Here is a 27,927-nt window from a genome sequence, read left to right as displayed (position 1 = left end):
AAGGGGGACACATATACAAAATAATTATCAAAAAATATATGCAAATTTATTACAATTAATATATGTTAAAAACACAGCTAAGACACTGGCGCTCAATACAATGTGCTGGTACAAAAAGACAATGTGTATTACAAACCAGACAAGTGGCAAATGAAAAAGTGTATGTCATACAGAGGGAAAAACCTGAAACAAAATAATGTGTCCTTCATTAATTTTCTGGCTACATAGGCATCCTCAACAGCTGCAGCGGTAAGTTTTCTCTAAGGGCTAAGGTCTGGCCAGAACAAAATAACAAGGGGCATTGTTTTTTGACCTTTCACATAATGTTCAGTCAAAATCCCAGGAACATGCAGAGAGTGAACACAGTGATGAGTTCTCATGTGAAAGCAATCATTGAAATTATTGCAAAAATAAAGATGTGTAGTAACGTGCGCAAAAGCAGCAAGCACGATGCAATGTGCTCATGCTAACTTAGTGAAAAACAACAATGTCCCTATAAGCTACGTTACACTCTCCCCTTGGCCAGAGCGTTAGCCATACATGAAGACAACAATCAGAGGTAAGCAGAGGCAAAGCGTCTTGGTCGGAGTCAAATCGGGACAGGCGTGAAGCCCAAAAATGATAATTGAGAAACAAACAATTGTGCCAATTGAGCGCTCAAAAACACAGTCATTGATAGTTAGTCTTCAGAGACAAAAATGTTGCAGGAAAAACAGAATGCTATGAACTTCAAAATGTTGTCTGTGCTTTCCGTTGTAAAAAGGCATGCCATCCAGTTTATTAGATCTAATGATCACACATGCTCCCCATATCCAGAGGCAGTTAGGAGCATCTCAGGGCATCCTGTGTTGACTTTGATGAAACTCTGAGCTATGAGGCGCTGCGCATGGGCGTAGGTACTCAAGTCCTACGCAAAGGATCACACAACAGGCACCTACCCATTGCACATTCCTGGTCATGGGCCTTCAACGGACCCATTAACAGATTGTAATCCAGGACAGCTTGAGTGATATTGGGCATGCAGACATCCATGACCCATTGAAAAGGGCATCGGAGGCAGTGAAACACAGGTTGCACGCAGGTAAAGTAGGCATAACGGAAGGGCAGCCAGTAGTTGATGGCAAAAGGCTCCACTGGCATAGAACCAAAGAGCTGCCGCATTCGATCATGATCCAGTTGCAACTGGAACGGGTTTGGCAGCTCCACAGATCGAGCATCCATTGTGAAGCAAGCTGCTAACCAACAGGAGCACCAGGGGAAACCCTCCGAAGGCACTGGAAAAAATAGAATGAATAAAGGCCAGAATTACTCCAAAAATAGTCTGAAAGGAAGAAACAAGGCTGGATCCCACAATTTTAAAAATATGAGCAAGGCCCTCCGTATCAGACGCATTAAATATCTGGTGTAATATTTATCCAAAATGGAGTGGGAGATTTGTGTTTAGCAGCAAGTGTATTTCACTTGCGCTTCTTGCCGCCTGCAATTCAAAGGTCTTTCGGGCTGATGTGAGAGCAACCCACTTGTTGGAATAATAGCGCTTTGAGTATGCTTAGCTTGTTGAAATCTGTTTTTAAAGGAAAGGAAGGCAAAGCAAACTATCTGCAATCCCATGTGGGGAAGGAAAGAGGACATTGCTGCAACATGTAATTACTTGAGAAACTGTTACTATATATGGAATACCAGCTTTCAAGCTGCAGCAGTCGTGGTTATTCAAAACAAGAGAACTACGGTTAGAAAGCAAAGTCAATACGGGAATAATAGCCGGGACAGGGGTACCTCGTAAAAACCAAGCCAGATTAGGGGCTGAAATGTTACAGGCTCCGAGAAGCTTGACTTGTTTACAGACTAGGGAATGTCCACAGATGATACAATGTTATCTAAAGTATATCTATGGGAAGACAGTGTATTAATGCTGTTATTGACAACTGCAAGAACTTTTTCTAAATTAGCTTGATCAATTTGGCGGAGACGCACAGCAGCCTCTATCTGCGACAGTTTCCAAAAGTCATTGTAAGCTGAATAAATAAAACGTTTTGTTCGTGGGGACTTTGGACCTAAAAGAAAATCCACCAAATCAATGTTACCTGACAAATTAGAAAGGTGTTGTTTCACAGAGGACAGTGTGGAATGTTCCAAACATTGCTGATATTATTTACCCAATGAATATCTGGTAACTGTATGCGAAAGTGGGTAGCAAGGATCAGGTCCACTTAATGTAAAACCTTTTGTAGTATTCAAGAAACGTTTGTCACGATCGCACTCGGTAGACGCTGAGTGCCGGGCCCTACGGAACCCGGGAAGTGAACAGAGGAACATTCCCGAGAGCGAACTACAAGGCCCAGACATCCCGGCCATCCCTGAGTCTCGTACTAGATCACAAGACAGAAAAGCATAAATGACGGACACACCCTCCGGAGGACGCCGATTATTCCCGGATGTTACCCGTTAGAGAAGGACGTGCCGACGTGCGTTCCAGAAAAGGCTTCTTCGTTTACTAGAGAACAGATCCGCAGTATCGGCTTTCCCGAAGCCTCCTTCGTTGGAAACTCCCGTGAAGCACCTCAGGACTGTTCCTGTGGTACTGTCACGCTCCTCAGCTTCCCGTTCATCAGAGAGGAGAGAGTTGCGGTTCTCTCTCCTAGTTCTCCCGCTTAGAAACTACAAGGCGCCATACACCGCAAGGCGCTCCTCGGCTCCCGGCTCCTCCGCGAGACGAGTAGTAGCGCAACCCAACTACCATCGCCCGAAGAATTTCCGGGTTACCCAGCGAGGGGTTTACTCCTCGATTCCGGCCTCCCACGGGGAGCCGCGAACACCACCTCCGCCCACAGGATTTCCGGGCCTCTGCACTTCAGGGATATAGCGCTCCTCGGCTCACAGGATTTCCGAGCCTAGCAGTGGCAGCGCTATCGAGATATCCTCGCTCCTCGGCTCACAGGATTTCCGAGCCTAGCAGTGGCAGCGCTATCGAGATATCCTAACCTTACCTCAAGACGTCTTCCGGGTGGAAGCATCACGACGCCTTGATTCCACAGGTCCTGCCAACATCCTTCGATTCACTCCTCGAGAGACAGACGTTGCTCTCCGGATTCTTCACGTGGGGATTGCACCCCCTAGGCGGAACATACCGGACTCCGTTTAGGAGAAACCTAGCCCGGTGAATGGTCTTTCCTGTACTCCACCTTGCTCCTTTCCTAAATAAGAAGGGGAGTCCCTTGGTAATTCCCATAACTAGGAGGGAGGAGAAGTCAGGTAAGCGAGCTACACTCATAGGGGATCAGAGGGGGGGATTGGCAGAGCAGGCCCGCGCTTACAGAGTGTTTGTTTCCTTACAGATCTCCGTCCCTACTGTTCCTGTCCTACCTTCCCTCGCTCACCTGCCTCCTCCGTCCGAGTGTATAACACATCCGCCGGACTAGGGGCAGATGGGAGGTGGACCCTATTCAGCATCAGCGTCATCCTGAGGAGAGGAAACCCGAGGGAACACGACAGAATAATCGGCCCACGAATTATTCTCCTCCCGGTCACGCTGATCCGGCCATGGCCACTTTAGAGGACGTGTTAGCCGCGTTAGCCCATATGCAGGTGGAGTTGGCCGCTTCTCGGTCAGAAACGGCCGCCTTACATGCACGTATCGATCGAATGCAGAAGAATCCCTTCGATGCAGGGCCCCCTTTTTCCACACAGACCCCTCAGGTAGTAGTAGAAATGCCGGCACACGTCCCCTTAGCCCCTCCTGAAAGGTTTCATGGGGACATACACAAAGTCCAAGTCTTCATGATGCAAACTATGCTTCACTTCCACTGCAAGCCAAAACTGTTTCTTACCAACCAGGCCCGGGTGGCCTTCTTGATCTCATATTTGGCAGGAGACGCAGCTCAATGGGCAGTCCCCATAGTCCGCAAGGACGAAGCACTGCTGTATGATTGGGACGCCTTCCGCAGCGCATTTGAAGGAACCTTTGACCGACGGGCGGACACCTTTTCGGCGGACCGCGAGTTGCTAGCTCTCCGGCAAAAACCTAACGATTTCATAAGCTATATCAACAGCTTTCGTCGGTTGGTGGCAGAAACCGACTGGCCAGAAACCAAGCAATCTGCCATCTTTTACCAAGGGCTCACGGACGAATTGAAAGACGTCATCGCCCAGATTGATCCCCAACCACAGACCTGCTCCGCCATGATAGAACTGGCCTCCCGGTTGGAACATCGTCTCCGAGAAAGAAAAGGAGATCCCAAACGGAGAGACAAAACGTCTTCCTCATATGACAATAACCGAGCTCCCGAACACGCGGGTCCCAGATCCGACCCCATGGAAATAGGGACAGTACGGGCTTCGTTTACTTTGAGCGAACGCGACCATCGCCGCAAACAAGGTCTCTGTTTGTACTGCGGTAAAAAAGGTCACTTCCTACGAGAGTGCCCGGTTAGACCAAAGACGAACAGACAACGTTCCGGACAAGCAGCACTCTCAACCGACGACGGGGCTACGGGAAACGACAAAGCTTGAAGGACCAGGGAGGGAAGCCTTCAAGCCCACACTTCATCCCTTCTATGGAATCCGACAAGGAGCAAGAACCTGACCACTTCTTTATCTCTCTGAAGGCGGTAATCAACCAACGCACACGAACCATACGAGCCATGGTAGACTCCGGAGCTACGGGATTTTTTCTGGATAAGGTAGAAGCAGACAAACTCGGAATTCAGCTAACACACAAAGAGCCGCCCGAACGCGTCTTTGCTGTCGATGGGAAGGAACTGGAGTCTGGGCCCATACGATATGTTACTCCGTTTCTCTGGATAACCATTGGGAATGACCACGGCGAGTGGCTGCAGTTTAACATTATTCAAGCCCCCCGATGCAAACTCATACTTGGGTTACCCTGGTTACGTAAACATGAACCGACGATCGAGTGGTCCACAAATACCATCTCGTTCCATTCCTCTTTCTGTCTCCGTCGATGCGTCGGAGATGCCCATCATCAAGACACAGGTTCTACCCTAGCTCAACATATCGCCACGGCCGCAGAGAAGGACGTCACGCTCCCCACCTGGTACCTATCGTATCAAGACGTGTTCAACGTTCAAAAAGCAGAGGAACTGCCCCCTCATCGGGAGTACGACTGCCGCATCGATTTGGTTCCCGGTGCAGTAATCCCGTGTGGCAGAATCTATGCCCTCACCGGGCCCGAGACAACCCACCTTCGAGAGTATCTGGACACTTACTTAAAGCTGGGTTTCATACGTCCCTCACGGTCCCCTGCCGCGTCGCCACTCTTCTTTATTCCGAAGGCCAATGGCGAGCTCCGCTGTTGCATTGATTACCGCGCCCTCAATGCTTTAACGATCAAAAACAGATACCCATTACCACTGATTCCGGTTCTGTTGGAACAGGTTCGGGAGGCGCGAATTTACACCAAGTTGGACCTCAGAGGGGCGTACCATTTGGTGAGAATGAGAGAAGGCGACGAGTGGAAAACCGCCTTTAAAACGTGGTTTGGGCTCTTCGAATACTTAGTGATGCCCTTTGGGCTTTGCAACGCCCAGGCAGCCTTCCAGTTCTTCCTCAACGAGGTGCTACGGGACTTTCTGGATAGGTTTGTCGTGGTCTACATAGACGACATCCTGATATTTTCCAACACGCAGGATGAGCATGTAATCCATGTGGGGCGAGTGTTGCAAGCGTTGCGGAACAACCGACTGTATTGTAAGCTCACGAAGTGTGAGTTCTACGTCGACACCGTGGAATTCCTCGGTGTCCATTTGACCCCCACCGGACAGGTAATGTCCGTCCGAAAAGTGCAAGCGGTAAAACAATGGCCCCAACCACGGTCCGTCAAGGACATCCAGAGCTTCCTAGGCTTTTCAAACTTTTACCGCCGGTTCATTCACCACTTTTCTCAACTGGTTTCACCTCTCACCAAACTGACGAGGAAGAACGTGCCATTTCACTGGTCGTCAGAAGCCCAGAGATCCTTCGAACAACTCAAGGAGGCCTTCACGTCCGCTCCCATCCTACGACACGCTAAACCCGACCTTCCCTTCTTAGTGGAAACAGATGCCTCTGATATAGCAGTAGGAGCGGTTCTTTCTCAACGACATCCGGAGACAGGCTACCTCCACCCAGTAGCTTACATGTCCCGGAAACTGAACACCGCCGAACAGAACTACTCTGTTTCAGAAAAGGAACTCCTCGCTATCAGGGACGCTTTCCTAGAATGGCGACACTGGCTGATGGGGGCACAACATGAAGTCACTGTCTTCACAGACCACAGAAACCTCCAGTTTCTGAGGTCAGCTCGACATCTCTCTCCCCGACAACGTAGATGGATGATTTTCTTTGCCGAATACAACTTTATTGTTACATACCTCCCTGGCTCTCAAAACATCAAGGCTGATGCCTTGTCAAGACAAGACATGAACCCACTCCCGGTGGTGGAACCTAAGCAGGCGATCCTCTCACCCGGACAAGTGATCGGACGAACTGAATCGGAATCCTTCCTGCTCGAAGTAAAGCGAGGGGTCGCCTCGTTTTCTTGGATCTCCTGGTTGAAAGGTCACAAAGACTGGCGCCTCCGAAACGGCATCCCCATGCGGGGCTCACAAGTACTGGTCCCCTCTCTCAAGTTACGGAAACTCGTCTTCCAGTGGTGCCATGATCTACCCAGTGCCGGGCATATGGGAGGAACGAAAACCCTTGAGAAAGTGCTAAGAAACTTCTGGTGGCCTTCGGTCAGGCCGGACATATTGCTATGGGTCAGTCATTGTACCGTATGCTCCCAAATGAAATCCGACCATCGCAAGCAACAAGGCCTCTTGCGTCCGCTACCAACCCCCCGAAAGCCCTGGGAGAGGATATCGGTGGATTTCATTGTTGGACTGCCGAAAGACCAGAACTGTACAGCCATAGTCGTGGTGGTCGACTACCTTACCAAAATGGGACACTTTCTGGCATGTAAACAGATCCCTACTGCCGGAGCCCTTGCAAAACTGCTGTTGGTCAACATCGTCCGACTACATGGACTTCCGCTTGGTATAGTGTTGGACAGGGGGTCGCAATTTACTGCGAGGTTTTGGAAGGTATGGTGTGCCGAACTGGGAATACAGTCATCCTTATCCACCAGCTTCCATCCGCAGACCGATGGGCAGACCGAAAGACTCAACCAGACCCTGAAGCAGTATCTCCGGTGTTATGTGGACCACGCATCCAACGCATGGGTGGACTGGTTATGGATAGCAGAAGTGGCATATAACGATTCCATACATGCTTCCACACAACAAACCCCGTACTTTCTCTCCTCAGGGTTCCATCCCAGGTTCACACCTTTCCAGCTCCCTCACACTAATCTCAACATTCCAGAGGTCCAAGACAGGCTAAACACACTTCGTCTAACCCTCACAAAAGCACGTAAAAGTCTTCAAGAGGCGAAAGCTAGATACAAACACCAGGCAGACAAACGTCGCAGACCCAATCCTGTGTACCATAAGGGGGATAGAGTATGGCTGTCCACAAAACACATAAGATTTAGACGTCCCAGCATTTTCAACCCGAAATTCATAGGCCCTTATCCGGTCCTCAAGCACGTAAACCCCGTGGCTGTACAATTGAAGCTTCCAGCTCATTTACGTATCCACCCTGTATTCCATGTCTCTTTGCTCAAACCCTCGCTCGGCCTCGTCCGGAGGCTACCGGCTCCCATATGGGTACACCACGAACGTGAATACGTGGTGCAACGGGTGCTGGACTCCAAAAAGGCGCGGGGTAAGCTCTGGTATCTCCTGGCATGGAAAGGGTATGGGCCCGAGGAGAACTCTTGGGAACCGGCGTCGTCGCTCCACGCAGACCGTCTAGTGGCGGCCTTCCATCGCAGGTGTCCAGACAAACCTGGTCCCACGCTCAGAGCCCCGTGAGGGGTGAGAGGGGATGTGCTGTCACGATCGCACTCGGTAGACGCTGAGTGCCGGGCCCTACGGAACCCGGGAAGTGAACAGAGGAACATTCCCGAGAGCGAACTACAAGGCCCAGACATCCCGGCCATCCCTGAGTCTCGTACTAGATCACGAGACAGAAAAGCATAAATGACGGACACACCCTCCGGAGGACGCCGATTATTCCCGGATGTTACCCGTTAGAGAAGGACGTGCCGACGTGCGTTCCAGAAAAGGCTTCTTCGTTTACTAGAGAACAGATCCGCAGTATCGGCTTTCCCGAAGCCTCCTTCGTTGGAAACTCCCGTGAAGCACCTCAGGACTGTTCCTGTGGTACTGTCACGCTCCTCAGCTTCCCGTTCATCAGAGAGGAGAGAGTTGCGGTTCTCTCTCCTAGTTCTCCCGCTTAGAAACTACAAGGCGCCATACACCGCAAGGCGCTCCTCGGCTCCCGGCTCCTCCGCGAGACGAGTAGTAGCGCAACCCAACTACCATCGCCCGAAGAATTTCCGGGTTACCCAGCGAGGGGTTTACTCCTCGATTCCGGCCTCCCACGGGGAGCCGCGAACACCACCTCCGCCCACAGGATTTCCGGGCCTCTGCACTTCAGGGATATAGCGCTCCTCGGCTCACAGGATTTCCGAGCCTAGCAGTGGCAGCGCTATCGAGATATCCTCGCTCCTCGGCTCACAGGATTTCCGAGCCTAGCAGTGGCAGCGCTATCGAGATATCCTAACCTTACCTCAAGACGTCTTCCGGGTGGAAGCGTCACGACGCCTTGATTCCACAGGTCCTGCCAACATCCTTCGATTCACTCCTCGAGAGACAGACGTTGCTCTCCGGATTCTTCACGTAGGGATTGCACCCCCTAGGCGGAACATACCGGACTCCGTTTAGGAGAAACCTAGCCCGGTGCATGGTCTTTCCTGTACTCCACCTTGCTCCTTTCCTAAAGAAGAAGGGGAGTCCCTTGGTAATTCCCATAACTAGGAGGGAGGAGAAGTCAGGTAAGCGAGCTACACTCATAGGGGATCAGAGGGGGGGATTGGCAGAGCAGGCCCGCGCTTACAGAGTGTTTGTTTCCTTACAGATCTCCGTCCCTACCGTTCCTGTCCTACCTTCCCTCGCTCACCTGCCTCCTCCGTCCGAGTGTATAACACATCCGCCGGACTAGGGGCAGATGGGAGGTGGACCCTATTCAGCATCAGCGTCATCCTGAGGAGAGGAAACCCGAGGGAACACGACAGAATAATCGGCCCACGAATTATTCTCCTCCCAATCACGCTGATCCGGCCATGGCCACTTTAGAGGACGTGTTAGCCGCGTTAGCCCATATGCAGGTGGAGTTGGCCACTTCTCGGTCAGAAACGGCCGCCTTACATGCACGTATCGATCGAATGCAGAAGAATCCCTTCGATGCAGGGCCCCCTTTTTCCACACAGACCCCTCAGGTAGTAGTAGAAATGCCGGCACACGTCCCCTTAGCCCCTCCTGAAAGGTTTCATGGGGACATACCCAAAGTCCAAGTCTTCATGACGCAAATCATGCTTCACTTCCACTGCAAGCCAAAACTGTTTCTTACCAACCAGGCCCGGGTGGCCTTCTTGATCTCATATTTGGCAGGAGACGCAGCTCAATGGGCAGTCCCCATAGTCCGCAAGGACGAAGCACTGCTGTATGATTGGGACGCCTTCCGCAGCGCATTTGAAGGAACCTTTGACCGACGGGCGGACACCTTTTCGGCGGACCGCGAGTTGCTAGCTCTCCGGCAAAAACCTAACGATTTCATAAGCTATATCAACAGCTTTCGTCGGTTGGTGGCAGAAACCGACTGGCCAGAAACCAAGCAATCTGCCATCTTTTACCAAGGGCTCACAGACGAATTGAAAGACGTCATCGCCCAGATTGATCCCCAACCACAGACCTGCTCCGCCATGATAGAACTGGCCTCCCGGTTGGAACATCGTCTCCGAGAAAGAAAAGGAGATCCCAAACGGAGAGACAAAACGTCTTCCTCATATGACAATAACCGAGCTCCCGAACACGCGGGTCCCAGATCCGACCCCATGGAAATAGGGACAGTACGGGCTTCGTTTACTTTGAGCGAACGCGACCATCGCCGCAAACAAGGTCTCTGTTTGTACTGCGGTAAAAAAGGTCACTTCCTACGAGAGTGCCCGGTTAGACCAAAGACGAACAGACAACGTTCCGGACAAGCAGCACTCTCCACCGACGACGGGGCTACGGGAAACGACAAAGCTTGAAGGACCAGGGAGGGAAGCCTTCAAGCCCACACTTCATCCCTTCTATGGAATCCGACAAGGAGCAAGAACCTGACCACTTCTTTATCTCTCTGAAGGCGGTAATCAACCAACGCACACGAACCATACGAGCCATGGTAGACTCCGGAGCTACGGGATTTTTTCTGGATAAGGTAGAAGCAGACAAACTCGGAATTCAGCTAACACACAAAGAGCCGCCCGAACGCGTCTTTGCTGTCGATGGGAAGGAACTGGAGTCTGGGCCCATACGATATGTTACTCCGTTTCTCTGGATAACCATTGGGAATGACCACGGCGAGTGGCTGCAGTTTAACATTATTCAAGCCCCCCGATGCAAACTCATACTTGGGTTACCCTGGTTACGTAAACATGAACCGACGATCGAGTGGTCCACAAATACCATCTCGTTCCATTCCTCTTTCTGTCTCCGTCGATGCGTCGGAGATGCCCATCATCAAGACACAGGTTCTACCCTAGCTCAACATATCGCCACGGCCGCAGAGAAGGACGTCACGCTCCCCACCTGGTACCTATCGTATCAAGACGTGTTCAACGTTCAAAAAGCAGAGGAACTGCCCCCTCATCGGGAGTACGACTGCCGCATCGATTTGGTTCCCGGTGCAGTAATCCCGTGTGGCAGAATCTATGCCCTCACCGGGCCCGAGACAACCCACCTTCGAGAGTATCTGGACACTTACTTAAAGCTGGGTTTCATACGTCCCTCACGGTCCCCTGCCGCGTCGCCACTCTTCTTTATTCCGAAGGCCAATGGCGAGCTCCGCTGTTGCATTGATTACCGCGCCCTCAATGCTTTAACGATCAAAAACAGATACCCATTACCACTGATTCCGGTTCTGTTGGAAAAGGTTCGGGAGGCGCGAATTTACACCAAGTTGGACCTCAGAGGGGCGTACCATTTGGTGAGAATGAGAGAAGGCGACGAGTGGAAAACCGCCTTTAAAACGCGGTTTGGGCTCTTCGAATACTTAGTGATGCCCTTTGGGCTTTGCAACGCCCCGGCAGCCTTCCAGTTCTTCCTCAACGAGGTGCTACGGGACTTTCTGGATAGGTTTGTCGTGGTCTACATAGACGACATCCTGATATTTTCCAACACGCAGGATGAGCATGTAATCCATGTGGGGCGAGTGTTGCAAGCGTTGCGGAACCACCGACTGTATTGTAAGCTCACGAAGTGTGAGTTCCACGTCGACACCGTGGAATTCCTCGGTGTCCATTTGACCCCTACCGGACAGGTAATGTCCGTCCGAAAAGTGCAAGCGGTAAAACAATGGCCCCAACCACGGTCCGTCAAGGACATCCAGAGCTTCCTAGGCTTTTCAAACTTTTACCGCCAGTTCATTCACCACTTTTCTCAACTGGTTTCACCTCTCACCAAACTGACGAGGAAGAACGTGCCATTTCACTGGTCGTCAGAAGCCCAGAGATCCTTCGAACAACTCAAGGAGGCCTTCACGTCCGCTCCCATCCTACGACACGCTAAACCCGACCTTCCCTTCTTAGTGGAAACAGATGCCTCCGATATAGCAGTAGGAGCGGTTCTTTCTCAACGACATCCGGAGACAGGCTACCTACACCCAGTAGCTTACATGTCCCGGAAACTGAACACCGCCGAACAGAACTACTCTGTTTCAGAAAAGGAACTCCTCGCTATCAGGGACGCTTTCCTAGAATGGCGACACTGGCTGATGGGGGCACAACATCAAGTCACTGTCTTCACAGACCACAGAAACCTCCAGTTTCTGAGGTCAGCTCGACATCTCTCTCCCCGACAACGTAGATGGATGATTTTCTTTGCCGAATACAACTTTATTGTTACATACCTCCCTGGCTCTCAAAACATCAAGGCTGATGCCTTGTCAAGACAAGACATGAACCCACTCCCGGTGGTGGAACCTAAGCAGGCGATCCTCTCACCCGGACAAGTGATCGGACGAACTGAATCGGAATCCTTCCTGCTCGAAGTAAAGCGAGGGGTCGCCTCGTTTTCTTGGATCTCCTGGTTGAAAGGTCACAAAGACTGGCGCCTCCGAAACGGCATCCCCATGCGGGGCTCACAAGTACTGGTCCCCTCTCTCAAGTTACGGAAACTCGTCTTCCAGTGGTGCCATGATCTACCCAGTGCCGGGCATATGGGAGGAACGAAAACCCTTGAGAAAGTGCTAAGAAACTTCTGGTGGCCTTCGGTCAGGCCGGACATATTGCTATGGGTCAGTCATTGTACCGTATGCTCCCAAATGAAATCCGACCATCGCAAGCAACAAGGCCTCTTGCGTCCGCTACCAACCCCCCGAAAGCCCTGGGAGAGGATATCGGTGGATTTCATTGTTGGACTGCCGAAAGACCAGAACTGTACAGCCATAGTCGTGGTGGTCGACTACCTTACCAAAATGGGACACTTTCTGGCATGTAAACAGATCCCTACTGCCGGAGCCCTTGCAAAACTGCTGTTGGTCAACATCGTCCGACTACATGGACTTCCGCTTGGTATAGTGTCGGACAGGGGGTCGCAATTTACTGCGAGGTTTTGGAAGGTATGGTGTGCCGAACTGGGAATACAGTCATCCTTATCCACCAGCTTCCATCCGCAGACCGATGGGCAGACCGAAAGACTCAACCAGACCCTGAAGCAGTATCTCCGGTGTTATGTGGACCACGCATCCAACGCATGGGTGGACTGGTTATGGATAGCAGAAGTGGCATATAACGATTCCATACATGCTTCCACACAACAAACCCCGTACTTTCTCTCCTCAGGGTTCCATCCCAGGTTCACACCTTTGCAGCTCCCGCACACTAATCTCAACATTCCAGAGGTCCAAGACAGGCTAAACACACTTCGTCTAACCCTCACAAAAGCACGTAAAAGTCTTCAAGAGGCGAAAGCTAGATACAAACACCAGGCAGACAAACGTCGCAGACCCAATCCTGTGTACCATAAGGGGGATAGAGTATGGCTGTCCACAAAACACATAAGATTTAGACGTCCCAGCATTTTCAACCCGAAATTCATAGGCCCTTATCCGGTCCTCAAGCACGTAAACCCCGTGGCTGTACAATTGAAGCTTCCAGCTCATTTACGTATCCACCCTGTATTCCATGTCTCTTTGCTCAAACCCTCGCTCGGCCCCGTCCGGAGGCTACCGGCTCCCATATGGGTACACCACGAACGTGAATACGTGGTGCAACGGGTGCTGGACTCCAAAAAGGCGCGGGGTAAGCTCTGGTATCTCCTGGCATGGAAAGGGTATGGGCCCGAGGAGAACTCTTGGGAACCGGCGTCGTCGCTCCACGCAGACCGTCTGGTGGCGGCCTTCCATCGCAGGTGTCCAGACAAACCTCGTCCCCCACTCAGCGCCCCGTGAGGGGTGAGAGGGGATGTGCTGTCACGATCGCACTCGGTAGACGCTGAGTGCCGGGCCCTACGGAACCCGGGAAGTGAACAGAGGAACATTCCCGAGAGCGAACTACAAGGCCCAGACATCCCGGCCATCCCTGAGTCTCGTACTAGATCACGAGACAGAAAAGCATAAATGACGGACACACCCTCCGGAGGACGCCGATTATTCCCGGATGTTACCCGTTAGAGAAGGACGTGCCGACGTGCGTTCCAGAAAAGGCTTCTTCGTTTACTAGAGAACAGATCCGCAGTATCGGCTTTCCCGAAGCCTCCTTCGTTGGAAACTCCCGTGAAGCACCTCAGGACTGTTCCTGTGGTACTGTCACGCTCCTCAGCTTCCCGTTCATCAGAGAGGAGAGAGTTGCGGGTCTCTCTCCTAGTTCTCCCGCTTAGAAACTACAAAGCGCCATACACCGCAAGGCGCTCCTCGGCTCCCGGCTCCTCCGCGAGACGAGTAGTAGCGCAACCCGACTACCATCGCCCGAAGAATTTCCGGGTTACCCAGCGAGGGGTTTACTCCTCGATTCCGGCCTCCCACGGGGAGCCGCGAACACCACCTCCGCCCACAGGATTTCCGGGCCTCTGCACTTCAGGGATATAGCGCTCCTCTGCTCACAGGATTTCCGAGCCTAGCAGTGGCAGCGCTATCGAGATATCCTCGCTCCTCGGCTCACAGGATTTCCGAGCCTAGCAGTGGCAGCGCTATCGAGATATCCTAACCTTACCTCAAGACGTCTTCTGGGTGGAACCGTCACGACGCCTTGATTCCACAGGTCCTGCCAACATCCTTCGATTCACTCCTCAAGAGACAGACGTTGCTCTCCGGATTCTTCACGTGGGGATTGCACCCCCTAGGCGGAACATACCGGACTCCGTTTAGGAGAAACCTAGCCCGGTGCATGGTCTTTCCTGTACTCCACCTTGCTCCTTTCCTAAAGAAGAAGGGGAGTCCCTTGGTAATTCCCATAACTAGGAGGGAGGAGAAGTCAGGTAAGCGAGCTACACTCATAGGGGATCAGAGGAGGGGATTGGCAGAGCAGGCCCGCGCTTACAGAGTGTTTGTTTCCTTACAGATCTCCGTCCCTGCCGTTCCTCTCCTACCTTCCCTCGCTCACCTGCCTCCTCCGTCCGAGTGTATAACACATCCGCCGGACTAGGGGCAGATGGGAGGTGGACCCTATTCAGCATCAGCGTCATCCTGAGGAGAGGAAACCCGAGGGAACACAACAGAATAATCGGCCCACGAATTATTCTCCTCCCGATCACGCTGATCCGGCCATGGCCACTTTAGAGGACGTGTTAGCCGCGTTAGCCCATATGCAGGTGGAGTTGGCCGCTTCTCGGTCAGAAACGGCCGCCTTACATGCACGTATCGATCGAATGCAGAAGAATCCCTTCGATGCAGGGCCCCATTTTTCCACACAGACCCCTCAGGTAGTAGTAGAAATGCCGGCACACGTCCCCTTAGCCCCTCCTGAAAGGTTTCATGGGGACATACACAAAGTCCAAGTCTTCATGACGCAAATCATGCTTCACTTCCACTGCAAGCCAAAACTGTTTCTTACCAACCAGGCCCGGGTGGCCTTCTTGATCTCATATTTGGCAGGAGACGCAGCTCAATGGGCAGTCCCCATAGTCCACAAGGACGAAGCACTGCTGTATGATTGGGACGCCTTCCGCAGCGCATTTGAAGGAACCTTTGACCGACGGGCGGACACCTTTTCGGCGGACCGCGAGTTGCTAGCTCTCCGGCAAAAACCTAACGATTTCATAAGCTATATCAACAGCTTTCGTCGGTTGGTGTCAGAAACCGACTGGCCAGAAACCAAGCAATCTGCCATCTTTTACCAAGGGCTCACGGACGAATTGAAAGACGTCATCGCCCAGATTGATCCCCAACTACAGACCTGCTCCGCCATGATAGAACTGGCCTCCCGGTTGGAACATCGTCTCCGAGAAAGAAAAGGAGATCCCAAACGGAGAGACAAAACGTCTTCCTCATATGACAATAACCGAGCTCCCGAACACGCGGGTCCCAGATCCGACCCCATGGAAATAGAGACAGTACGGGCTTCGTTGACTTTGAGCGAACGCGACCATCGCCGCAAACAAGGTCTCTGTTTGTACTGCGGTAAAAAAGGTCACTTCCTACGAGAGTGCCCGGTTAGACCAAAGACGAACAGACAACGTTCCGGACAAGCAGCACTCTCCACCGACGACGGGGCTACGGGAAACGACAAAGCTTGAAGGACCAGGGAGGGAAGCCTTCAAGCCCACACTTCATCCCTTCTATGGAATCCGACAAGGAGCAAGAACCTGACCACTTCTTTATCTCTCTGAAGGCGGTAATCAACCAACGCACACGAACCATACGAGCCATGGTAGACTCCGGAGCTACGGGATGTTTTCTGGATAAGGTAGAAGCAGACAAACTCGGAATTCAGCTAACACACAAAGAGCAGCCTGAACGCGTCTTTGCTGTCGATGGGAAGGAACTGGAGTCTGGGCCCATACGATATGTTACTCCGTTTCTCTGGATAACCATTGGGAATGACCACGGCGAGTGGCTGCAGTTTAACATTATTCAAGCCCCCCGATGCAAACTCATACTTGGGTTACCCTGGTTACGTAAACATGAACCGACGATCGAGTGGTCCACAAATACCATCTCGTTCCATTCCTCTTTCTGTCTCCGTCGATGCGTCGGAGATGCCCATCATCAAGACACAGGTTCTACCCTAGCTCAACATATCGCCACGGCCGCAGAGAAGGACGTCACGCTCCCCACCTGGTACCTATCGTATCAAGACGTGTTCAACGTTCAAAAAGCAGAGGAACTGCCCCCTCATCGGGAGTACGACTGCCGCATCGATTTGGTTCCCGGTGCAGTAATCCCGTGTGGCAGAATCTATGCCCTCACAGGGCCCGAGACAACCCACCTTCGAGAGTATCTGGACATTTACTTAAAGCTGGGTTTCATACGTCCCTCACGGTCCCCTGCCGCGTCGCCACTCTTCTTTATTCCGAAGGCCAATGGCGAGCTCCGCTGTTGCATTGATTACCGCGCCCTCTATGCTTTAACGATCAAAAACAGATACCCATTACCACTGATTCCGGTTCTGTTGGAACAGGTTCGGGAGGCGCGAATTTACACCAAGTTGGACCTCAGAGGGGCGTACCATTTGGTGAGAATGAGAGAAGGCGACGAGTGGAAAACCACCTTTAAAACGTGGTTTGGGCTCTTCGAATACTTAGTGATGCCCTTTGGGCTTTGCAACGCCCCGGCAGCCTTCCAGTTCTTCCTCAACGAGGTGCTACGGGACTTTCTGGATAGGTTTGTCGTGGTCTACATAGACGACATCCTGATATTTTCCAACACGCAGGATGAGCATGTAATCCATGTGGGGCGAGTGTTCCAAGCGTTGCGGAACCACCGACTGTATTGTAAGCTCACGAAGTGTGAGTTCCACGTCGACACAGTGGAATTCCTCGGTGTCCATTTGACCCCTACCGGACAGGTAATGTCCGTCCGAAAAGTGCAAGCGGTAAAACAATGGCCCCAACCACGGTCCGTCAAGGACATCCAGAGCTTCCTAGGCTTTTCAAACTTTTACCGCCAGTTCATTCACCACTTTTCTCAACTGGTTTCACCTCTGACCAAACTGACGAGGAAGAACGTGCCATTTCACTGGTCGTCAGAAGCCCAGAGATCCTTCGAACAACTCAAGGAGGCCTTCACGTCCGCTCCCATCCTACGACATGCTAAACCCGACCTTCCCTTCTTAGTGGAAACAGATGCCTCCGATATAGCAGTAGGAGCGGTTCTTTCTCAACGACATCCGGAGACAGGCTACCTCCACCCAGTAGCTTACATGTCCCGGAAACTGAACACCGCCGAACAGAACTACTCTGTTTCAGAAAAGGAACTCCTCGCTATCAGGGACGCTTTCCTAGAATGGCGACACTGGCTGATGGGGGCACAACATCAAGTCACTGTCTTCACAGACCACAGAAACCTCCACTTTCTGAGGTCAGCTCGACATCTCTCTCCCCGACAACGTAGATGGATGATTTTCTTTGCCGAATACAACTTTATTGTTACATACCTCCCTGGCTCTCAAAACATCAAGGCTGATGCCTTGTCAAGACAAGACATGAACCCACTCCCGGTGGTGGAACCTAAGCAGGCGATCCTCTCACCCGGACAAGTGATCGGACGAACTGAATCGGAATCCTTCCTGCTCGAAGTAAAGCGAGGGGTCGCCTCGTTTTCTTGGATCTCCTGGTTGAAAGGTCACAAAGACTGGCGCCTCCGAAACGGCATCCCCATGCGGGGCTCACAAGTACTGGTCCCCTCTCTCAAGTTACGGAAACTCGTCTTCCAGTGGTGCCATGATCTACCCAGTGCCGGGCATATGGGAGGAACGAAAACCCTTGAGAAAGTGCTAAGAAACTTCTGGTGGCCTTCAGTCAGGCCGGACATATTACTATGGGTCAGTCATTGTACCGTATGCTCCCAAATGAAATCCGACCATCGCAAGCAACAAGGCCTCTTGCGTCCGCTACCAACCCCCCGAAAGCCCTGGGAGAGGATATCGGTGGATTTCATTGTTGGACTGCCGACAGACCAGAACTGTACAGCCATAGTCGTGGTGGTCGACTACCTTACCAAAATGGGACACTTTCTGGCATGTAAACGGATCCCGACTGCCGGAGGCCTTGCAAAACTGCTGTTGGTCAACATCGTCAGACTACATGGACTTCCGCTTGGTATAGTGTCGGACAGGGGGTCGCAATTTACTGCGAGGTTTTGGAAGGTATGGTGTGCCGAACTGGGAATACAGTCATCCTTATGCACCAGCTTTCATCCGCAGACCGATGGGCAGACCGAAAGACTCAACCAGACCCTGAAGCAGTATCTCCGGTGTTATGTCGACCACGCATCCAACGCATGGGTGGACTGGTTATGGATAGCAGAAGTGGCATATAATAATTCCATACATGCTTCCACACAACAAACCCCGTACTTTCTCTCCTCAGGGTTCCATCCCAGGTTCACACCTTTCCAGCTCCCTCACACTAATCTCAACATTCCAGAGGTCCAAGACAGGCTAAACACACTTCGTCTAACCCTCACAAAAGCACGTAAAAGTCTTCAAGAGGCGAAAGCTAGATACAAACACCAGGCAGACAAACGTCGCAGACCCAATCCTGTGTACCATAAGGGGGATAGTGTATGGCTCTCCACAAAACACATAAGATTTAGACGTCCCAGCATTTTCAACCCGAAATTCATAGGCCCTTATCCGGTCCTCAAGCACGTAAACCCCGTGGCTGTACAATTGAAGCTTCCAGCTCATTTACGTATCCACCCTGTATTCCATGTCTCTTTGCTCAAACCCTCGCTCGGCCCCGTCCGGAGGCTACCGGCTCCCATATGGGTACACCACGAACGTGAATACGTGGTGCAACGGGTGCTGGACTCCAAAAAGGCGCGGGGTAAGCTCTGGTATCTCCTGGCATGGAAAGGGTATGGGCCCGAGGAGAACTCTTGGGAACCGGCGTCGTCGCTCCACGCAGACCGTCTGGTGGCGGCCTTCCATCGCAGGTGTCCAGACAAACCTGGTCCCCCGCTCAGCACCCCGTGAGGGGTGAGAGGGGATGTGCTGTTATGATCGCACTCGGTAGACGCTGAGTGCCGGGCCCTACGGAACCCGGGAAGTGAACAGAGGAACATTCCCGAGAGCGAACTACAAGGCCCAGACATCCCGGCCATCCCTGAGTCTCGTACTAGATCACGAGACAGAAAAGCATAAATGACGGACACACCCTCCGGAGGACACCGATTATTCCCGGATGTTACCCGTTAGAGAAGGACGTGCCGACGTGCGTTCCAGAAAAGGCTTCTTCGTTTACTAGAGAACAGATCCGCAGTATCGGCTTTCCCGAAGCCTCCTTCGTTGGAAACTCCCGTGAAGCACCTCAGGACTGTTCCTGTGGTACTGTCACGCTCCTCAGCTTCCCGTTCATCAGAGAGGAGAGAGTTGCGGTTCTCTCTCCTAGTTCTCCCGCTTAGAAACTACAAGGCGCCATACACCGCAAGGCGCTCCTCGGCTCCCGGCTCCTCCGCGAGACGAGTAGTAGCGCAACCCGACTACCATCGCCCGAAGAATTTCCGGGTTACCCAGCGAGGGGTTTACTCCTCGATTCTGGCCTCCCACAGGGAGCCGCGAACACCACCTCCGCCCACAGGATTTCCGGGCCTCTGCACTTCAGGGATATAGCGCTCCTCGGCTCACAGGATTTCCGAGCCTAGCAGTGGCAGCGCTATCGAGATATCCTCGCTCCTCGGCTCACAGGATTTCCGAGCCTAGCAGTGGCAGCGCTATCGAGATATCCTAACCTTACCTCAAGACGTCTTCCGGGTGGAAGCGTCACGACGCCTTGATTCCACAGGTCCTGCCAACATCCTTCGATTCACTCCTCGAGAGACAGACGTTGCTCTCCGGATTCTTCACGTGGGGATTGCACCCCCTAGGCGGAACATACCGGACTCCGTTTAGGAGAAACCTAGCCCGGTGCATGGTCTTTCCTGTACTCCACCTTGCTCCTTTCCTAAAGAAGAAGGGGAGTCCCTTGGTAATTCCCATAACTAGGAGGGAGGAGAAGACAGGTAAGCGAGCTACACTCATAGGGGATCAGAGGAGGGGATTGGCAGAGCAGGCCCGCGCTTACAGAGTGTTTGTTTCCTTACAGATCTCCGTCCCTGCCGTTCCTGTCCTACCTTCCCTCGCTCACCTGCCTCCTCCGTCCAAGTGTATAACACATCTGCCGGACTAGGGGCAGATGGGAGGTGGACCCTATTCAGCATCAGCGTCATCCTGAGGAGAGGAAACCCGAGGGAACACGACAGAATAATCGGCCCACGAATTATTCTCCTCCCGATCACGTGGATCCGGCCATGGCCACTTTAGAGGACGTGTTAGCCGCGTTAGCCCATATGCAGGTGGAGTTGGCCGCTTCTCGGTCAGAAACGGCCGCCTTACATGCACGTATCGATCGAATGCAGAAGAATCCCTTCGATGCAGGGCCCCCTTTTTCCACACAGACCCCTCAGGTAGTAGTAGAAATGCCGGCACACGTCCCCTTAGCCCCTCCTGAAAGGTTTCATGGGGACATACACAAAGTCCAAGTCTTCATGACGCAAATCATGCTTCACTTCCACTGCAAGCCAAAACAGTTTCTTACCAACCAGGCCCGGGTGGCCTTCTTGATCTCATATTTGGCAGGAGACGCAGCTCAATGGGCAGTCCCCATAGTCCGCAAGGACGAAGCACTGCTGTATGATTGGGACGCCTTCCACAGCGCATTTGAAGGAACCTTTGACCGACGGGCGGACACCTTTTCGGCGGACCGCGAGTTGCTAGCTCTCCGGCAAAAACCTAACGATTTCATAAGCTATATCAACAGCTTTCCTCGGTTGGTGGGAGAAACCGACTGGCCAGAAACCAAGCAATCTGCCATCTTTTACCAAGGGCTCACGGACGAATTGAAAGACGTCATCGCCCAGATTGATCCCCAACCACAGACCTGCTCCGCCATGATAGAACTGGCCTCCCGGTTGGAACATCGTCTCCGAGAAAGAAAAGGAGATCCCAAACGGAGAGACAAAACGTCTTCCTCATATGACAATAACCGAGCTCCCGAACATGCGGGTCCCAGATCCGACCCCATGGAAATAGGGACAGTACGGGCTTCGTTGACTTTGAGCGAACGCGACCATCGCCGCAAACAAGGTCTCTGTTTGTACTGCGGTAAAAAAGGTCACTTCCTACGAGAGTGCCTGGTTAGACCAAAGACGAACAGACAACGTTCCGGACAAGCAGCACTCTCCACCGACGACGGGGCTACGGGAAACGACAAAGCTTGAAGGACCAGGGAGGGAAGCCTTCAAGCCCACACTTCATCCCTTCTATGGAATCCGACAAGGAGCAAGAACCTGACCACTTCTTTATTTCTCTGAAGGCGGTAATTAACCAACGCACACGAACCATACGAGCCATGGTAGACTCCGGAGCTACGGGATGTTTTCTGGATAAGGTAGAAGCAGACAAACTCGGAATTCAGCTAACACACAAAGAGCCGCCTGAACGCGTCTTTGCTGTTGATGGGTAGGAACTGGAGTCTGGGCCCATACGATATGTTACTCCGTTTCTCTGGATAACCATTGGGAATGACCACGGCGAGTGGCTGCAGTTTAACATTATTCAAGCCCCCCGATGCAAACTCATACTTGGGTTACCCTGGTTACGTAAACATGAACCGACGATCGAGTGGTCCACAAATACCATCTCGTTCCATTCCTCTTTCTGTCTCCGTCGATGCGTCGGAGATGCCCATCATCAAGACACAGGTTCTACCCTAGCTCAACATATCGCCACGGCCGCAGAGAAGGACGTCACGCTCCCCACCTGGTACCTATCGTATCAAGACGTGTTCAACGTTCAAAAAGCAGAGGAACTGCCCCCTCATCGGGAGTACGACTGCCGCATCGATTTGGTTCCCGGTGCAGTAATCCCGTGTGGCAGAATCTATGCCCTCACCGGGCCCGAGACAACCCACCTTCGAGAGTATCTGGACACTTACTTAAAGCTGGGTTTCATACGTCCCTCACGGTCCCCTGCCGCGTCGCCACTCTTCTTTATTCCGAAGGCCAATGGCGAGCTCCGCTGTTGCATTGATTACCGCGCCCTCAATGCTTTAACGATCAAAAACAGATACCCATTACCACTGATTCCGGTTCTGTTGGAACAGGTTCGGGAGGCTCGAATTTACACCAAGTTGGACCTCAGAGGGGCGTACCATTTGGTGAGAATGAGAGAAGGCGACGAGTGGAAAACCGCCTTTAAAACGCGGTTTGGGCTCTTCGAATACTTAGTGATGCCCTTTGGGCTTTGCAACGCCCCGGCAGCCTTCCAGTTCTTCCTCAACGAGGTGCTACGGGACTTTCTGGATAGGTTTGTCGTGGTCTACATAGACGACATCCTGATATTTTCCAACACGCAGGATGAGCATGTAATCCATGTGGGGCGAGTGTTGCAAGCGTTGCGGAACCACCGACTGTATTGTAAGCTCACGAAGTGTGAGTTCCACGTCGACACCGTGGAATTCCTCGGTGTCCATTTGACCCCTACCGGACAGGTAATGTCCGTCCGAAAAGTGCAAGCGGTAAAACAATGGCCCCAACCACGGTCCGTCAAGGACATCCAGAGCTACCTAGGCTTTTCAAACTTTTACCGCCGGTTCATTCACCACTTTTCTCAACTGGTTTCACCTCTCACCAAACTGACGAGGAAGAACGTGCCATTTCACTGGTCGTCAGAAGCCCAGAGATCCTTCGAACAACTCAAGGAGGCCTTCACGTCCGCTCTCATCCTACGACACGCTAAACCCGACCTTCCCTTCTTAGTGGAAACAGATGCCTCCGATATAGCAGTAGGAGCGGTTCTTTCTCAACGACATCCGGAGACAGGCTACCTCCACCCAGTAGCTTACATGTCCCGGAAACTGAACACCGCCGAACAGAACTACTCTGTTTCAGAAAAGGAACTCCTCGCTATCAGGGACGCTTTCCTAGAATGGCGACACTGGCTGATGGGGGCACAACATCAAGTCACTGTCTTCACAGGCCACAGAAACCTCCAGTTTCTGAGGTCAGCTCGACATCTCTCTCCCCGACAACGTAGATGGATGATTTTCTTTGCCGAATACAACTTTATTGTTACATACCTCCCTGGCTCTCAAAACATCAAGGCTGATGCCTTGTCAAGACAAGACATGAACCCACTCCCGGTGATGGAACCTAAGCAGGCGATCCTCTCACCCGGACAAGTGATCGGACGAACTGAATCGGAATCCTTCCTGCTCGAAGTAAAGCGAGGGGTCGCCTCGTTTTCTTGGATCTCCTGGTTGAAAGGTCACAAAGACTGGCGCCTCCGAAACGGCATCCCCATGCGGGGCTCACAAGTACTGGTCCCCTCTCTCAAGTTACGGAAACTCGTCTTCCAGTGGTGCCATGATCTACCCAGTGCCGGGCATATGGGAGGAACGAAAACCCTTGAGAAAGTGCTAAGAAACTTCTGGTGGCCTTCGGTCAGGCCGGACATATTGCTATGGGTCAGTCATTGTACCGTATGCTCCCAAATGAAATCCGACCATCGCAAGCAACAAGGCCTCTTGCGTCCGCTACCAACCCCCCGAAAGCCCTGGGAGAGGATATCGGTGGATTTCATTGTTGGACAGCCGAAAGACCAGAACTGTACAGCCATAGTCGTGGTGGTCGACTACCTTACCAAAATGGGACACTTTCTGGCATGTAAACAGATCCCTACTGCCGGAGCCCTTGCAAAACTGCTGTTGGTCAACATCGTCCGACTACATGGACTTCCGCTTGGTATAGTGTCGGACAGGGGGTCGCAATTTACTGCGAGGTTTTGGAAGGTATGGTGTGCCGAACTGGGAATACAATCATCCTTATCCACCAGCTTAAATCAGCAGACCGATGGGCAGACCGAAAGACTCAACCAGACCCTGAAGCAGTATCTCCGGTGTTATGTGGACCACGCATCCAACGCATGGGTGGACTGGTTATGGATAGCAGAAGTGGCATATAACGATTCCATACATGCTTCCACACAACAAACCACGTACTTTCTCTCCTCAGGGTTCCATCCCAGGTTCACACCTTTCCAGCTCCCTCACACTAATCTCAACATTCCAGAGGTCCAAGACAGGCTAAACACACTTCGTCTAACCCTCACAAAAGCACGTAAAAGTCTTCAAGAGGCGAAAGCTAGATACAAACACCAGGCAGACAAACGTCGCAGACCCAATCCGGTGTACCTTAAGGGGGATAGAGTATGGCTGTCCACAAAACACATAAGATTTAGACGTCCCAGCATTTTCAACCCGAAATTCATAGGCCCTTATCCGGTCCTCAAGCACGTAAACCCCGTGGCTGTACAATTGAAGCTTCCAGCTCATTTACGTATCCACCCTGTATTCCATGTCTCTTTGCTCAAACCCTCGCTCGGCCCCGTCCGGAGGCTACCGGCTCCCATATGGGTACACCACGAACGTGAATACGTGGTGCAATGGGTGCTGGACTCCAAAAAGGCGTGGGGTAAGCTCTGGTATCTCCTGGCATGGAAAGGGTATGGGCCCGAGGAGAACTCTTGGGAACCGGCGTCGTCGCTCCACGCAGACCGTCTGGTGGCGGCCTTCCATCGCAGGTGTCCAGACAAACCTGGTCCCCCGCTCAGCGCCCCGTGAGGGGTGAGAGGGGATGTGCTGTCACGATCGCACTCGGTAGACGCTGAGTGCCGGGCCCTACGGAACCCGGGAAGTGAACAGAGGAACATTCCCGAGAGCGAACTACAAGGCCCAGACATCCCGGCCATCTCTGAGTCTCGTACTAGATCACGAGACAGAAAAACGACGGACACACCCTCCGGAGGACGCCGATTATTCCCGGATGTTACCCGTTAGAGAAGGACGTGCCGATGTGCGTTCCAGAAAAGGCTTCTTCGTTTACTAGAGAACAGATCCGCAGTATCGGCTTTCCCGAAGCCTCCTTCGTTGGAAACTCCCGTGAAGCACCTCAGGACTGTTCCTGTGGTACTGTCACGCTCCTCAGCTTCCCGTTCATCAGAGAGGAGAGAGTTGCGGTTCTCTCTCCTAGTTCTCCCGCTTAGAAACTACAAGGCGCCATACACCGCAAGGCGCTCCTCGGCTCCCGGCTCCTCCGCGAGACGAGTAGTAGCGCAACCCGACTACCATCGCCCGAAGAATTTCCGGGTTACCCAGCGAGGGGTTTACTCCTCGATTCCGGCCTCCCACGGGGAGCCGCGAACACCACCTCCGCCCACAGGATTTCCGGGCCTCTGCACTTCAGGGATATAGCGCTCCTCGGCTCACAGGATTTCCGAGCCTAGCAGTGGCAGCGCTATCGAGATATCCTCGCTCCTCGGCTCACAGGATTTCCGAGCCTAGCAGTGGCAGCGCTATCGAGATATCCTAACCTTACCTCAAGACGTCTTCCGGGTGGAAGCGTCAAGACGCCTTGATTCCACAGGTCCTGCCAACATCCTTCGATTCACTCCTCGAGAGACAGACGTTGCTCTCCGGATTCTTCACGTGGGGATTGCACCCCCTAGGCGGAACATACCGGACTCCATTTAGGAGAAACCTAGCCCGGTGCATGGTCTTTCCTGTACTCCACCTTGCTCCTTTCCTAAAGAAGAAGGGGAGTCCCTTGGTAATTCCCACAACTAGGAGGGAGGAGAAGTCAGGTAAGCGAGCTACACTCATAGGGGATCAGAGGGGGGGATTGGCAGAGCAGGCCCGCGCTTACAGAGTGTTTGTTTCCTTACAGATCTCCGTCCCTGCCGTTCCTGTCCTACCTTCCCTCGCTGACCTGCCTCCTCCGTCCGAGTGTATAACACATCCGCGGACTAGGGGCAGATGGGAGGTGGACCCTATTCAGCATCAGCGTCATCCTGAGGAGAGGAAACCCGAGGGAACACGACAACGTTCTTGACATGCATATGAAGTTGTCGGCCGCACTAACCATCTCAAATGGTCAATATTCGAAGAGTTAAGTGTGACATTTTAAAAGCATGACCACCAGATCTTCAATTGTGTAATTGGTGTGTGTTTGCCTTGTATCATACAAAGCCAATTTGGGAATTGAGGAAATATTTAGATCTTTGGCCCTGGCCAAACCAAAACAAGTAGTCTGTTGCACCATGTCATTCAAAATAAGATCTGAGAAGGTATCAAACATGCACAATGCATAGCTTCAATACCGTGAACTTGCCAATCTTTAGTACCCCAAATGGATTTTAAATCAATTGTGTCCTTCCAATGATCATAACCCTTCTCGGACAAATCATTTCTGAAGGACATGGTGGTAAATCAATTTAGTGTGTAAACATAAATGTAGTTTGGGGCAGCATCTTCAAGTTATAAAAATATGACTGTGGGTCAGACAGATTGTAACCAGACAAATATATAAATGTACTTTTTTGGGTCTTTGTACTTCCCTGTCACGGTGTCGGACAATGTTCCCATTGGGTATAATTAAAAAAGGGTCTCTGTGTTTTTGTCTTATGTAAAAAATGATGGCCATAATGTTAATAACAGGATAAATCGGCGTAATTAGCTGAATTCAAATACACATCTTTAGTGTCAAATGTAGCATAATATTTCAAATCAGAGAATAATGAATGAACAACATGAAAATCTCAGTCATCTGAATGTATGTCGGGCAAAACCACATCTCCCAAGGAAACGCGGAAGACATATGGAATGTTAAAAATTTCGGTCGGGCCATGCATATTGTATGACACTTTATCCCAGACAATGCCATTGACAACAGGAAACGCTGATATATTGATAAGTGATTGATCTCTTTTCATTATATGGGATTATGTGTGAGGGGCCAGAACTCTGTCAACAAAGTTCACAGCAGAGCGTTCAGGTAAATAATGGCCATTAATTAGTAGGAAAAACACAGTCACAAAGCCTATCCACATGAAGAGGAATATCATTATAGCACCATCCAGATATATGTCCAGGGCGGGACTAAGTAAGTCTGTTTGAACCAGGAGATGAAAACGCTGGTACGGGTAGGGGGTTCTGCCTCAGAAGATGACGAGGAAGATATCACAGGAAAAGCTTGTACGGTCACTGTAAATAACCACTGGACCCCAGCTAAAACAACGGTGGATGTGAAGCATTGGACATTTCGGGTATGATACTCTCAGGAATGTCAATTATGACTTCAACTGGAGGAGAAGCATACTTAATATCAGATGTGGATGCAGAAGGAAAAACAGGTAATAAATCAATTGAAATTTCTAGCTCCCCTTTGGTTCGCAGGGGAGTGGTCGAAGAAACAGAAACCATCGGATTCAATTAAACATCTTGTGGAATGCTTGGGGGCATACTATTCAACATCGGCCATATGGTTTAGCTTGACATGTTCGATTGAAATGCGAAGATTTTCCTTATGACCAGGTAGAGGCAGGATCACAGTACGGGTGCCTTTTAAACCAAGGACTCTGACCGGTGCACAGTAGGATGGACCAAATTATTTTTTGTTCTCCACCATTTCTCGGACCAGATCTCCAACATTAAGAAGCCAGCCAGAAACAGGAATCAGCACCGCTTTTGCTTGTGAATCACAAGCTTTTTGTAGATCCTGTAACATAGCACAATGATTATCTATGTAAAAGAT

The sequence above is a fragment of the Triturus cristatus genome, chromosome 4_1, assembly GCF_964204655.1.
Source record: "Triturus cristatus chromosome 4_1, aTriCri1.1, whole genome shotgun sequence".
Taxonomy (NCBI): Eukaryota; Metazoa; Chordata; class Amphibia; order Caudata; family Salamandridae; genus Triturus; species Triturus cristatus.
Note: the sequence above shows the minus strand (reverse complement) of the source record.